The sequence below is a fragment of the Arvicola amphibius genome, chromosome 3, assembly GCF_903992535.2.
Source record: "Arvicola amphibius chromosome 3, mArvAmp1.2, whole genome shotgun sequence".
In the NCBI taxonomy this organism is placed as follows: domain Eukaryota; kingdom Metazoa; phylum Chordata; class Mammalia; order Rodentia; family Cricetidae; genus Arvicola; species Arvicola amphibius.
In genome coordinates, this window is record NC_052049.1 from 109,631,440 (window position 1) to 109,645,945 (window position 14,506).

At 42.4% G+C, this 14,506-nt stretch overlaps 1 pseudogene; it reads left to right on the plus strand.

The window, feature by feature from the left end:
- Positions 1–14,192, plus strand: part of LOC121677131 — a 28,912-nt pseudogene extending 14,720 nt beyond the window's left edge.
- Positions 14,193–14,506: the final 314 nt, after the last annotated feature.

The window sequence follows — 14,506 nt, forward strand, 5'->3', positions numbered from 1 at the left end:
TCTCCAAAGCACAGAAAACAAGCAAAACACACACCCGGGGTTCCAGCAAAGGGGACAGTCCCCGGGTGAGGAGACAGTCTGAAGTGGGGGAGGGAACAGCTCTATAGGTGACAAGAGGTCAATATGTAGCATACACAAGGCACTCTAAATATTCAAGAGCAAAATGTTAAATAATCCCAGTTCTTTTTTTTTTTTTTTTTTTTTTTGGTTTTTCGAGACAGGGTTTCCCTGTAGTTTCTAGAGCCTGTCCTGGAACTAGCTCTTGTAAACCAACTTTGGCCTCGAACTCAAAGACCCGCCTGCCTCTGCTTCCCGAGTGCTGGGATTAAAGGCGTGCACCACCACCGCCCGGTTTATAACCCCAGTTCTTAAAGTGGCAATAAACCTAAGAAGACAGGGCTCAAAAGAAAACAGGCAAATGAACAATTGATGGATGAAAACTGGCTTTAATGTTGCTAATCAAGCAGAAAGTGCAGATTAAAACCAGACTGAGATACTCTCTTCTTCGTCTAATAAGAGTGAATATTATCAGAGACAACGGCTCTGGCAACCAACATGTATGTCTGTATGTAAGTTTTGTATGGCATGTCTACAACCTTGGGGGTTTTATGTTTTATGTTTCTTTCAATGAAAAAAATAATTGAAATAAAAATTATGCAGTTTCCTTGGGTCTCGGGAGTTTTCTAAAAGATCAGTAGGCAATGAGAATATAAATACTCCTTTTGGCTCAATTCTACAGTGCACTTCTCAGGACATTCAGACGGCTGGAGGTATGGAAGAGAGAGCAGGAGGGCTACATTTGGCTAAATGTCGTTAAGAAATTTCTTAACTGAAAAAGAAAATCTCTCCCCCCATTTTCTCTCTTCTTTTAAAGTTTGTATAAGTTGCCCTAAAACAATCAAACATCTTTGCAATGCAAGGCATACTTTCTGTTCCCTCTGGTCTTGGAGGCACTATCTGATTTTAATCAGCGTTGGTCCGATATGATTCAAAACAGCTGACGCTAAATTTCCCTTTTAAAACTCCCTATCCTAAACTTGAGCTGTTGGGGTACCCCCACCTAGTCTAAGGACCTTCCCCAAGGCAGTCTTATCAGGTGCAAATATTGGGGGTTATGAGTTTTACCCCACAAACGTTTCAATGTCCTGCGGAGCTCACCGGGATTTTAAAGTCTTGTTAAGCAGAATGCAGCTCGTTCTTGATTATCTGCAAAAGAGGAAATGAGTAATGGAGCAGATAATCCAAAACAGAAAAACAATCAAAAATGTTTCTTACATTTACTCTGGAATGCTTTGTATGGCTTTTGGGGATTCAGGCTTTCCTTCCCCGTGATGCTGTGCTCAGGAAAAAGTCAAAATGAGTTTGCATTCCCTAAGCCCACAGCAAATAGCTAAGGAGGGGGGGGGATGTGGGGCAGCCACATGCTGGGTGGCTGGGAGAAGGCAGCCTGAAATCCGCGGGAAAGCATTCCATTGAGACTGGAGATGTGGAAAATGCCTATATGAATAATTAAGTGCTGGCTGGAATGTAAACCAGCCTTGCAGATGAGTGAGGGGTATTTTTCTAGCCCAGGTTGCATAAAACATTAGGTTATCTTCTTTAGGGCTAGTAAATTGGTAGGAAAAAATGATCTCAAATTCTTGGCTTCTCATGCTCAGCTGATGCTGATGCTGTGTGTAGTCAGGACCTTTCACTAAGGTCTCGAGGTCGGTCCACGGCCAGCAAGCACAGTCTAGTTCTACCCTACGGCCTTCTGCATTTGGAAGTGTGTAGCTTTATCATGTATCAGCTTATATCATTGTCTTTTTTCTGTTGGTAGTCATTCCTATTTTATGCATGAGAAAACTAACAAAAAAACCAAGTTCACAAAGCTGGTCACTAGAGATGTTAACTTTGAAGTTAGGATGATTATTTTGGTTTGGGTAACTAAGTTGTGAGTCGAAAGTTAAGAAGCTTCATTATTTTGATCAGAATGAAACTTTTACTAGAATTTTAATCATTGTTTTGATGTTTATCTTGTTCTTCCCTCAATGTTTTTAGGAGATTAAATCAATTAAATTACTTTATTAGTTTTAAATAGGTTGTTCAGATAAATTAGCAAACTAGATGATGGATATTACTGATATTGTATTACGACCCAAAGCTTAATAATGTTTACACATAATCTTTTTCATCTGGGAGATTTCAGTTGAGAGCAGGGTGAAATAGAAGAGAAGAGAAGAGAAGAGAAGAGAAGAGAAGAGAAGAGGAGAGGAGAGGAGAGGAGAGGAGAGGAGAGGAGGGGAGGGGAGGGGAGGGGAGGGGAGGGGAGGGGAGGGGAGGGGAGGGGAGCGGAGGGGAGGGGAGGGGAGGAGGGGAGGGGAGGGGAGGGGAGGGGAGAGGAGAGGAGAAGAGAAGAGAAGAGAAGAGAAGAGAAGAGAAGAGAAGAGAAGAGAAGAGAAGAGAAGAGAAGAGACAAAGGAAGGGGAAGGTAAAGGAAGACAGGGAACAAGAACATAAATTGAAAAAGTGGGTAAGAAGGGGAGATAAGGGGCAAAAGAGAACACAGAAGAGGAGAAAGAGAGGAGAGGAGAAGCAGCATAAGATAGTTAGATACAAGAAAAGACAAGGAGAGCCAAGTCCCATCGAGATGGGGCAAAAAGCAGAAAAGACTTCAAAGGGGGATGAATATTAAATAAACAGATGCAGGTCAGTGGGCAGCTGAAATGTCACATGTACGATGCTCCTACAGTTACCAAGTACACAGTGCTGTTGAAATAGGCCATAACAATTGGAGATCATCTTATTGGGGCCTCTGATGTGTGTGGGATTGATTGGTATCTTAGTTTCCAGTTGCTATGGTGAAATGCAATGATAGAAAATTGTGGGAGAGAGGAGGAAAAGACGACTAATAGGAACGTCATCTTCTGGCCAGGACACAGTCACTCCAATCATAAACTCAATAGAACTGTGCTTGCCCACGCTGAGTCTGCAGAAGAGTGAGCCTGTCAGCAGCTACCATGGGTGGGAAATACTGAAAGAAGTAATGACCACTCCATGTGCCCTACCTGAACTAATGGCATCTGTAGTGGGGGGGCTGCGGGCAGGCCTGCTTTTCATCCTGCCCGGCTCCCGGCCACCGGCTAGCTTATGCCCCGAAATAACAACACACAAACTGTATTCTTTTAAACACTGCCTGGCCCCTCAGTTCCAGCCTCTTATTAGCTAATTCTCACATCTCTTACTTTAACCCATATCTAATAATCTATGTAACACCACGAGTGGTGTCTTACCGGAAAAGATTCAGCATGTCTGACCTGGAGGCTGGCTTCATCACAACTCTCTCAGAGAGGAGAGGCAAGGCAGTCTGCCTAACTTAGAAGAGGTGTGGCATCTGACTGAGCCTTCTACCTCACTTCCTTCTTCCTGTTCTGTCTACTCCACCCACCTATTTTCTAACCTATTAGGCCAAGCAGTTTTCTTTATTAATTAACCAATGAAATCAACAGATTGATAGAAGATCCGCCTCCATCAGGCATCAATAGATTCTGGGAATTAGGGAATCATTGTCATCGGTTGAGTAATTACTGATGATTCCACCAGGCCTCATCGGTGAGTTCCAAAACCATGGTCACACGGAAAATAAAGCAATACAAAAAAAAATTAATATGGGAAGAAGATTTGTATAAAGGAGATGGGGCTGACAGGAATGGGAGAAAAACAAGGCAGGTAGGTGGTAACATGAATCAGAATGTATTGTGCATATGAATAAAGATGTCAAAGAACAGATTTAATTAAAAAACTAAATTGCATGAAAACAAATACCCTGACAATGGCAAGTTAAGAGAGAAAGGGTTTATCCAGTTCATAATTCCAGGTTACAGTCCTTCAGTGCAGAGGAGTCTAGGTGTTAGGAAGCTGATGCAGCTGATCATACCACATCGATAACCAGGAACAGGAAACAATGGATTAATGCATGCACCCTAGTGCCCAGCTTTCAGTCTCTATTTTGCACAGTTCAGGAATAGTGCCACACACAGTGGGTGGTACCTCCCTTCCACATCAATTGCTAGAACTCCCTTACAGACATTCCCACAGGTCAACTTTGTCCAGAAAACCCCTGTAGAGATGATTCCCTTCCTGGGTGGTTCTAGAGTGTGTCAAGTTAACAATGAAAACTAAACTCTCACAAACAGGATTCCAGGTGGTGGAAAGACTGCAAGTGCAGGAAAGAGAACTTTAGATGTGTTCAGAGAACCACAAAATGATCTGAAAGTGAATTTGCCCAAAAAGAATAAATACAACCAAGAATTAAAATAATTACAGCAGCAAAGGTGTTTCCACAGCCTATTTTTGACATAAAAGACACCATGTTGCTTGGGCGGGGGGAATACAATGAGATTATAAGAAAGGAGAAAGGGAAGTCATTAATACCTGCCCGTGATTGCAGCTCAATGACAGAGCACTTATCTAGCATGTGCAAGGTCCCAGGTTTCATCATCTCCAGCACTGATGTTGAGAAAAAAGAACTCTCTGTGTAATTACCCAGTTTAGAAACTACAAATGCTCACATTGTCATGCATCTCAGGACAATGAATAACTTGAGCCCCAAAAGCAGTTGAGATGAATAGACACAAAAACTGATTAGATTCAGATCACCCCATTGGAAGTGGATCCTGAAACTCATGTCTGCTGACTTCGGGGCCTGCTGCTAGTTACCCTGGCTCTGGGGCATGTCATCTTCAAGGCCAAGATTTTGAAAATATTCAGATTAGCATTTAGAAAGAAACCAGAGATACTAACATGCTTGTAATGGACACTGGACACAGCTCAAAGCTTATAGATTTCAATTAATTCTGGAAATTTCCACAGCCATCTGAGCAATATCACATTCCTTTCACATGCAGACCATTTCTGTCTTACTTTGAGTAGTTCCTTCTCTTCTAACACCACACAATGCTGTCACCATCTCAAACCTGATTCTACCCATACCATACATGTATGTATGTATATTATATAGAGATATTGTTGGCAGAGGCTGCTCATTTGTTCATTCCTGGCCACCCAGACTCAAAATAGGCACACAGAAACTGTATAAATTAAATCACTGCTTGGCCTATTAGCTCTAGCTTCTTATTGGCTAGCTCTTACATCTTAAATTAACCCATTTCCATTATTTTGTTTTTTACCACAAGGTTCGTGGTTTACCTGCAAGGTTCTAGCACACCTGTCTCCTCTGGCAGCTACATGGCATCTCACTGATTCTGCCTTCTTCCTCCCAGCATTCAGTTTAGTTTTCATGCCTACCTCTACTCTGCCCTATCACAGGCCAAAACAGCTAACCAATAAAAGGAACACATATATAGAAGGACTTCCCACATCAAGAGATGTAGTTGTTCACCTCTACATGTACTTTATATCTCTTGGAATGGTCTCTTTTCACTGTGTTGAACCTTAGGCATCCTTGGGTTCTACTCTTTGGTCCTGTGAATAACATTGTATCACTATGATCATCCCCTTTAAATATGGCAATAGTACTGTGTGTTCTCAGCAAAGAATTGTGCTATTCTTTCTTATTCAGACATGTGGCATATTACCTATTTCTGTACCAAAGTTCTTTAGTTTCCAGGAATATTGGCATCTAAGCTTTCTGAAGGCCTTCCCTATTAATTGCTCTCTAATAAAGAAAACATTCTTTCCTAAGGTCATTTCTACCTCCAAGATTTAGTTTCCACAAAAGACTGTCCAAACCCATAACAACATTGCCAAAACTGCCCTGGGAATTATTTTATTCCTCTCATGAGTTCTCCCTTTTCCCTGTCTTGCTTCTCTTATTATCTCCCATGTCATTCCTAAAAGCATTTGTAATAAACCCCTGCATACCAATCTCCATCTTATAGGAAACTTCCCATAAAATGACTCTACTGTATCTTCTATGTTGTTGTTGTAGAAGACTATCATATCACAAAAGAAAAATTATGAGACATTGAAGGTATCCATGGTCCAGAAGAAGTCACTGACCAAGCTGCCCAGCTTGGCAATTGTCTTACTTCTTGACCTTGAATGACTGATTTATCTTTTCTCTGCACTTCTCTCCTTTGGTTTACATGTATAATGAGGTATATGATGGAATGATGGGAAAGAAAAATGAACAGAAGTTGAGTTCTCCTAAATGACCACAGAACATTATGAGAACACAAATTCTGTGGTTAAAAACCCTCCATCTTGAGTCCTATAGATGAGACTACTTCCTTGGGGGTAGCTAGCACATGGCCTTTGCTTGTCATTTTGTGGACTATGTAACCACAGAATTCCTTTGGGGACTTAGCCACACCCCAAAATCGTAGCCTAAATCCCCAAGATTGACACAGATTCATAGGAATTTGGCAAGGAACTTGCCCAATTTTCCCATCAAATTGGATCCAAATGTTGCCTGAGTTGGCTGAAAGTTTAGTCAGAAGAGAGTCCAGGCAAACCAACTGCTAAATGGTGATATTTGAAACTCAAAGGAGCTTGGCTTTACTTTAGGGCTAAGAGGGAAGTTTCGAACCACAGCACAGGATATAAAACTTGGCCCAAATCAAAACAATTCCTAATTTTGTGGGTGATTGTTTCAGCATTGCATCTGACTCAACTCCTGTACACTATACTTACTCCAGATGTCAAGGTCAATAGGAGGAAACTCTGATCTCTGGTAGGGTTGAAGCAAAGAAGGGAAGCCGCTTCTCATTGTCTGCTACTTCAATCTCCCCTACATATCTCTTAGACATAGGGATAGCCATAGTCTTTGACAAAGACTGGGTGACCCCACTAATCTGAACCCTGTGAAGAATCCAATAAGCAGTATCTTTAGGGATCAGTGTTCTGGTTGACTCTCCCTTTTTTCACTTGGTGGGGGGGTGGTCTAGAGGACCTGATAATTTTTTTCTAGGAGCAATGGCTTTGTCTCAAATGGAGGAGTGGTTTAGATGTAATTATAAAACAGAGAAAGTTAAGTTTGCTACAACATAAAGTTCTTTTACATGGGTTCTAAAATAATTTTTTCCATTCTTTTCTGCATCCTTCCCCATTTCTATGACTTTGGATGTTATGCTCTAATTCCCTAGTACTAAAGGTTTGGTCATTAATCTGAGGGATTCTTAGGAGGTGATTGAAGCTTCAGGAGTTGGGGCCTACAGTGGGAGGAAGTTAGGTCATTGAGAATATGTCTTGGAGGGGTGGCTGAGACCTGGTCCCTCTTCTCCTTCAGCCTTTCAATTGTCAGCTACCAAGGAGTGAGCAACACTGACACACCCTCCACTCTCCACCAGGACATTCTTCTCCAAAATTCTAAAATATGGAGCCAATAAACCATGGACTGAAAGTTTCTGTGAAACCATGATTCCAAATAATCTTCCTCTGTAAATTGATTATATTAGGTATTTTGTCACATCAATGGAAAGTCGACTATCAGACCCTTTCCTATTCTGTTCTTTCCTTCCTCTTCTCATCTTATCTTTCTCCTCTTGTTCATCTCCATCTTTGTCCCTCTCCCTGTCTTAGTCACTTTTTGATTGCTGTGAAAGACACCATGACCAAGGCAACTCTTACAAAAGAAAGCATTTAACTGTGGACTAGCTTCCAGTGTCAGTGGGTTAGTCTGTTATCATCATGGGGGTGAGGCCATGGCAGCAGACATGTCAGGCATGGTGCTAGAGTAGTTTAAAACTAGAGACCATTCCACAGTGGGCAGGGGGACTAAATCCACTCCAAGTAATACACTTACTACAACAAGGCCATGCCTCCAAATCCTTCTAATCCTTTTGAATAGTTCCACTAAAAATGCCTAAGCATTCAAATATATAAGACTATGGGGGACATTCTTATTCAAACCACTATACCTCCTAAGAAGTTATGGCACCATTTGTACTGTTTTCAAGCCTTATTTAATGTTTCTAAAACATTTCTCTCTATCCCAACCTTCTACCTCTAAAGCAGTTGTATTCTTTGTATTTCTACGCCTGCATCAGAAAGTCCAAACAGCTATGTCCTTATTGAATCCTGTAATCACCCCACTCTCACATTCTAGGATTTATTTCCAATAGATCATGTTTTCTAAAAATCCTACACTCTTAGAGACAACACAGTAAATGTATCTATGGAGAAATTTAAACATAAAGTATGTTTGAGTCTTGGTTTTGTTAATTATAGGCCATCTGGCATCTAGTAAGACATTTAAACTTTTTAAGCTTCAATTTCTTCACCTCTTAAATACAGATAAAAATGATTACTTTATATAGTTCCAGCTTAAATTTAATTTCTATAAGGAAACCAATAAACTTCTCAATCTTCTAACATATGATTAAATGCTCCCCATCCCCCACACTGTCACTGTCATTTCTTATCATAAAGCTCATAACTTTGCATCCTAATTTCTTATATACTTTCTGAGTTCCACTAAAATGTCCCGAATGACTATGGCCAAAGACTATAGCTAATCACCCTTGAAGTCCAGGGTTGATTGCAGGGTCTAGAACTGATTGTTACTGAATGAATGGACCATCTCTGGAAGCATTTGTAAATGGTGGTGGTACTTTTTCCAATGCGGCATACATACATTGGAAAAGCATCCCTTTTAGACCATGTCTTTACTAGAAAGAAAGATGATAATGGAAATGTTAGGAGTAGGAAGACATTCTGGCATCCATCAAATAGCTCTATATAGGTGACCTATTGTTCTCTCCAGACATCCAGCTGGTCCTGGGCCCACACACCTGAAGTTTCACACCCAAAGCACTGTATTTCCCAATTCATCTTAGTGACACCAGTTTGGCTCAAGTTTCCAAGCTGGAACCAAATTTTTTCCAACTGAGGAGGGAACAATAAAGATGCTGCATCCTCCTCTTTGCATCATCCTGTCTAATAGTTTTCATGGAAGCTTAGCTTACACAAGATTCCCAAGAGACAAACCCTATTCCATGGTCAGGCCAGCAGCCTCCACAACTTTGGGCTGTGATACCTCTCTAAACAGATAAAAACAAGGATATCACATTCCTGACCAGAGGCTAGAGCACCAACACAATGGGAAAAGATGATAAGGAGGAAGATTCGGGGAATGTGGGATGTGTGCAGTGCCCTCCTTACGGGTTAGAGGCACTTGAAGAAAATTCTTTCTAGGGATCAGCTTGGGAAGAGAATAGGAAAGAAATGGCATGTTTCTGCTCTGCCTTTTTGAGGCCAACTTTCCATGTGGCTCACATTTGTATGTCTGGCAAGCAGAGGCAGTGGATGCCTTTGTTCTGGGCTTCCATTTCAAGGATGTTCCATAGCGAATAGTCTTGGGAGAAAAGGTTAGAATGAAGTTTGGGCCAGGTATACTTTCTGTTTCTCATACAAACCTTGTATTCCCTAAATCCAGGGTCCATCTCTAGTCATACACCTTACAGGAGATATAAACATCACTGATTCTCTCCTCATTATGCTGCAGAAACAGGGTCCAAGGAAGCAGTAAAAGAATTGATGTTCATCTTGCTTGCTGTGCTGCGTAATTCAGCATTGTCTCAGAACCCAGACTTTTTGGGTCTGTCAGCATCTGTGAAACCATGAGGTTATATTACTAGCTTCGAGTTTCTAACAGTTCTTCACAAAGCTCTGTCCTCCTAGACTAAATGCATCTTGCGAAACAATTCAGCCTTTCTGGGACTGGGTGAGCCCTACCTATGAGGAAAGATAAAAAAAAAAAAGAAGAGGGAGAAACAGCACATTTTTATTGAGTGTGCTTTGTCTGCAGAGATGTGCTGGACATACACTGTCTCTTTAGTTCTCACGACAGCCCTAGGAGAATACATTACTCTATTTTTTTCAAAAAATAGGAGTCCTAGTACCTATAGGTGAAGTGACATTCTGAGGTCACACACAGGGTTCAAAATTTAATGAAAGCCCATGTGTTGAGGGTTTTCCCGGAAACTCAACCCTTTCCATGTACTGAGAAGGTGAACTATCTAAGACTGATGTCTTGATAAGCTACCAAGCTTGAAATAAATTTTCCTATGGCTTGATTATCTGTTTCATGAGTCTTTACGGCTCTCTTCTTGGATATATTCTGGTTCCCAGCTCAATAGAAAGTTTCTGTTTTCATAAAATCCTGTCTACTCTTTCTGCCTTCCCCTTTCCATCTTCTTAACCTCGAGTGTCATTCCAATTGCTTAGCTTTGGCCTTCTTGGTCTTGTCTACCACCCAGAGTTGTTTTTGTTTGTTGTTTGTTTCCTATATGAAAGAGAGAAGATAGAATGCATTCTGAGATGCTTCCCCAGAAGGAAGAGATTTTAGAGTTGTTAAGAATTATGTTCAGTGTTCAGAAATGACTAGAGTGATTAGCTTAGACTCACCATCTGCTGCCCAGGAATTTTCCTCCCCTGAATCCTCCTGCTTGCTCTACCTGCTGCTACTATCCCTAGGGACTTAATACCTCTGCTACATTGTATAAAATGTGCTTCAAGAAATTATAGAGATGCATTTCCCTAGTCCAACTACTCAACCTAAATGCAGTATAAAGCTGACATTGCCTTGTGGGAAATGAGCAAGGAATAACCTCTTTTCCGTGTAGTACCTGTTTGCTTTCTAATTAAGGGGGTCTGTAGTACTCCAATTATTTCCTTTGCACTCCTGGAACAACCTTGCTTTTCAACTTCAATTTATATCAACAAAATGCTGCCCTCCTAATTAATTCAATTAAGCATCTAACCATTGGTAGAATTTTCACTGGGTTTTAAAACATCTAAAGATGCTAGCCCTATAACTATTCCCTCTATAGCTATGCCATTCCATCTAGCTCTGAGCAATTAGAACTCAATGTAACGACACGTCATCTCTAGCCTTCTAATTGTCTTCCCATTAGGTTCCATCTGTATAAACAGGCATGAGTATGGGAAAGACCACAAAGAGGAGCCCATTCCATCAAGATAAGGAGCTTTCCACCTTCGATTTCTGAAGCAACATCTGTATACTCACAGTATGAATGGACCCATTACGAACAGCTGGCACAGACTAATGCCATTTTCTATAGAAGCAAATTTTGAAATACAAAGAATGATGGAATGCAGGCCATGCTTGTTGGAGTTCATAGCCAAATTGGAGAAAGAAACAGTAACCAATGAAGATGAAATCACACATCACAAGAGTAGCTAACAGATGTGTCTGACACATATATGACCTGGCAGCAGATGCCATTCTCTGGCTCTTACAAGTATCACATCATCCTCTCTTCTGAGATGTTCTCCCAACCTTAGATGTAGGGGATAGGCTACAGACATATTGGCTGGGGCTGGGCATCCCACAGTCATCGGTTCCATGTGTTTTACCAATGTAGTTTTCCGTAATGGTCAGGGAAGTTTCACCCATGAACTCCCAAAAGGACGATGGTCTAAAGAAGACCTAATAATGACAACACCAAGTGACATGTCAGCATAGATGGGGGAAGTTTTATGGGCGTTCACACCTAGACGAAGAGCTATGGGCAATTAATGAGTGTCCCAAGAGGGGAGGACTCAGTCTTCTCCAGGGATATGCTCCCTATATGGCTATCCCATATCATGTAGTTAGTTCTAAAACCGTATGCATATAAGCAACTGGACAGCTGGTTGCAGATATGTATATGTAACAATAATAATACATTTTACAAGATACATTTAAGCAGCACAACCATAAAATGGTAGCCTGGGTCCCCTAGTTATGGAGACGAAGACGTATGGCACTATCCTCAAGTCCCACGGCTACTTCATTCCCGCACAGCCTCCTTCAGAATGCTTCTCACAGTTCTTTTTCCTCTTCTCATGACTAATGCCGTAACCTTATTTTAAGTCTTTATCCATCTGTATTTGAATTTTAAAAACTCTTCACTTGTCCCTTGCCTGAGGCCACTTCCTACTGTGACTGGACTCCCGAGAGCACGTATTGAAACTCTGGAAGCACTGCTTTGATCTCTTCTCTCTCGGTGCCCAAACCTTCCAGGATGCTTACTTCTGATTAATGGAAACCTGATCAGTGACTTGAAAGTAGAATACAGTTTGAGGTTGCTGTGATTACTGATGACTGTAGTCTCAACAGAATCTGGGATCGCCTAGGTATATCCATGAGGGGTTATTTAGATTTGCTCCGCCTGTAGGTACACTTGTGAGGGCTTATCTTGACCTGGTTAATTGAAGTGGAATGACTCACTCTTTAGGATGTGATACCTTCCCTTGGGCTCAGGTATTGGAATCCATAAAAGAAGAAGAAAGCAGCTGAGTGCTCGCATCCCGGCCTACTGCTTCTTGACCTCAGATACAATATCATCAGCTATTTCAAGCTCCTGCTACTTTGACTTCCCCGCCGGGTGGACTGCGCCATTGGACCAGTTCTTTCACTCATTGAGTTGCGTTTGTAAGATTATTTTATCACAGCAACAAAAATGTAATGAAGAGGAAGATGATGTGGGCGCCATCCCAGGATGGGAAAATTTAAGTCCAAGGGAGACTGAGTGTTTGGAATGTATGGGGAGTAGAGAAGTTGGTGTTCCTGAGAACTGTGAACTGGGCCTGGAAGACTGGGAGGACGGTGAAAAGCAAATGTGGAGGAAGGGCAGGTGGGCAGAACAGGATGTTGTCGGGGTTGGGAGACATGTAAGGCTTTCTCAATAGACATACCGCTCCGCATGCACTTCATAGAACAGGGACGTTCCCAATGGGTATCTGTTGGACACATGAGTGAACAAATGAATGAGCAAGCCCTTTATTTCCGTTACACTTATCATCTCATGTTTATACGCTAACTCCTGGGTCCTGGACCTCAGCAGCTGCAACAGGTTAGGTCCTTTGTCCCTACTATATCAATGATAGAGGAGGAGCCATGGCATAAAATAAAGGAAAGAGACTTAGTCGATGTGGGCACGCTGAGAAGTGTAACAAATGAAGGATTCCAGTGACCACAAGCCCATTTTCAGGACATTCACATGAGATTTCTTCCTCAAGTGAAGATGGAGAGAGTGGCATCTTCTCAGCCAGTGCCAGGCTCATCCCTAAGACACAATGGAGAAGGTTGGAGTGAACAGATTTGGGCATAGTAGGCACCTGGTTACCAGGATTTTTTTCATATCTGGCAAAGTGGGTATTGTTGACAGCAACATAACTACATGGTCTGCATGTTTCAGTGTGACTCCACCCATGGCAAGTTCAACAGCACAGTCAAGACTGAGAACAGGGAGCGTGTTATCAACGGGAAGGCCATCATCATCTTCCAGGAGCAAGATCCCGCAAACATCAAATGTGGTGATGCTGCTGCTGAGTGTGTGGTGGAGTCTACCTGTCTTCACCACCCTGAAGAAGGCTGGGACTCACTTCAAGGATGGGGTCGAAAGCGTCATCTTCTCTGCCCCTTCTGCTGATGCTCCCATGTTTGTGATGGGTGTGGACCATGAGAAGTATGACAACTCATTCAAGATTGTGAGCAATGCTTCCTGCACCATAAACTGCTTAGCCCCCCCCCCCCCCCCGGCCAAGGTCATCCATGACAACTTTGGCATTGTGGAAGAACTCATGACCACAATCCATGCCTTCACTGCCACCCAGAAGAGTGTGGATGGTCCCTCTGAGAAGATGTGGCACGATGGCTGTGGGATTGCCTAGAGCATCATCCCTGCATCCACTGGTGCTTCCAAGGCTGTGGATGAGGTCACCCCAGAGCTGAACTGGAAGCTCACTGACGTGGCCTTCTGTGTTCCTATCCCCAATCTGTCTACCATGGATCTGACATGCTACCTGGAGAAAGCTACCTACCAAGTATGATGAGGGTGGTGAAGCAGGTATTGCAGGCCCACTGAAGGACAATTCTGGTTTACACTGGGGACCAGGATTCCTCCTGCACCTATTATAGTGACGCCCACTCTTCCGCCTTCAATGCTGGGGCTGGCATTGCTCTCAATGACAACTCTGTAAAGATCATTTCCCGGCATGACAATGAATTCGGCTGCAGCAACAGGGTGGTGGAGCTCAAGGCCTACATGGCCTCCAAAGAGCAAGAGGCCCTGAACTACGCACCCCAACAGGAACAGGAGATCAATGAGAGGCCCTTGGCTGCCAAGGAGTCCCTGGGGAGCTGGAGTCTCAACTCAGACTCCAACACTGAATATCCCTCCTCACAGTTTCCAACCCAGACCTCCAGAAGAAGCGGAGGGAATGAAGGAGCGCTACTCTCTTGAATACCATCAATAAAGTTCACTGCACCCACAAAGAAAAATATAAGTTTTAGTGTTTGAGAGAAAAGACTAATATTTCGTATTTTTAATCAGTGGAAATCACATTACTGACTGAGCAAACTCCTACACTATGTGGCCAGCCCCAAGAGAAGGTTTTAACAAATCTAAGCACAGGCATTAAGTCAAAGGCAGCATTCAGCACAGAAGCGAGTCACCTTTGAATGACTTAACGTAACTGTATGGATAGTTTCGGTGGCTTCTGCAGTTTCCATTGTTCAAAGGGGTTCTCAGGATCATCTTGTTCTTTAGTGAGTGAG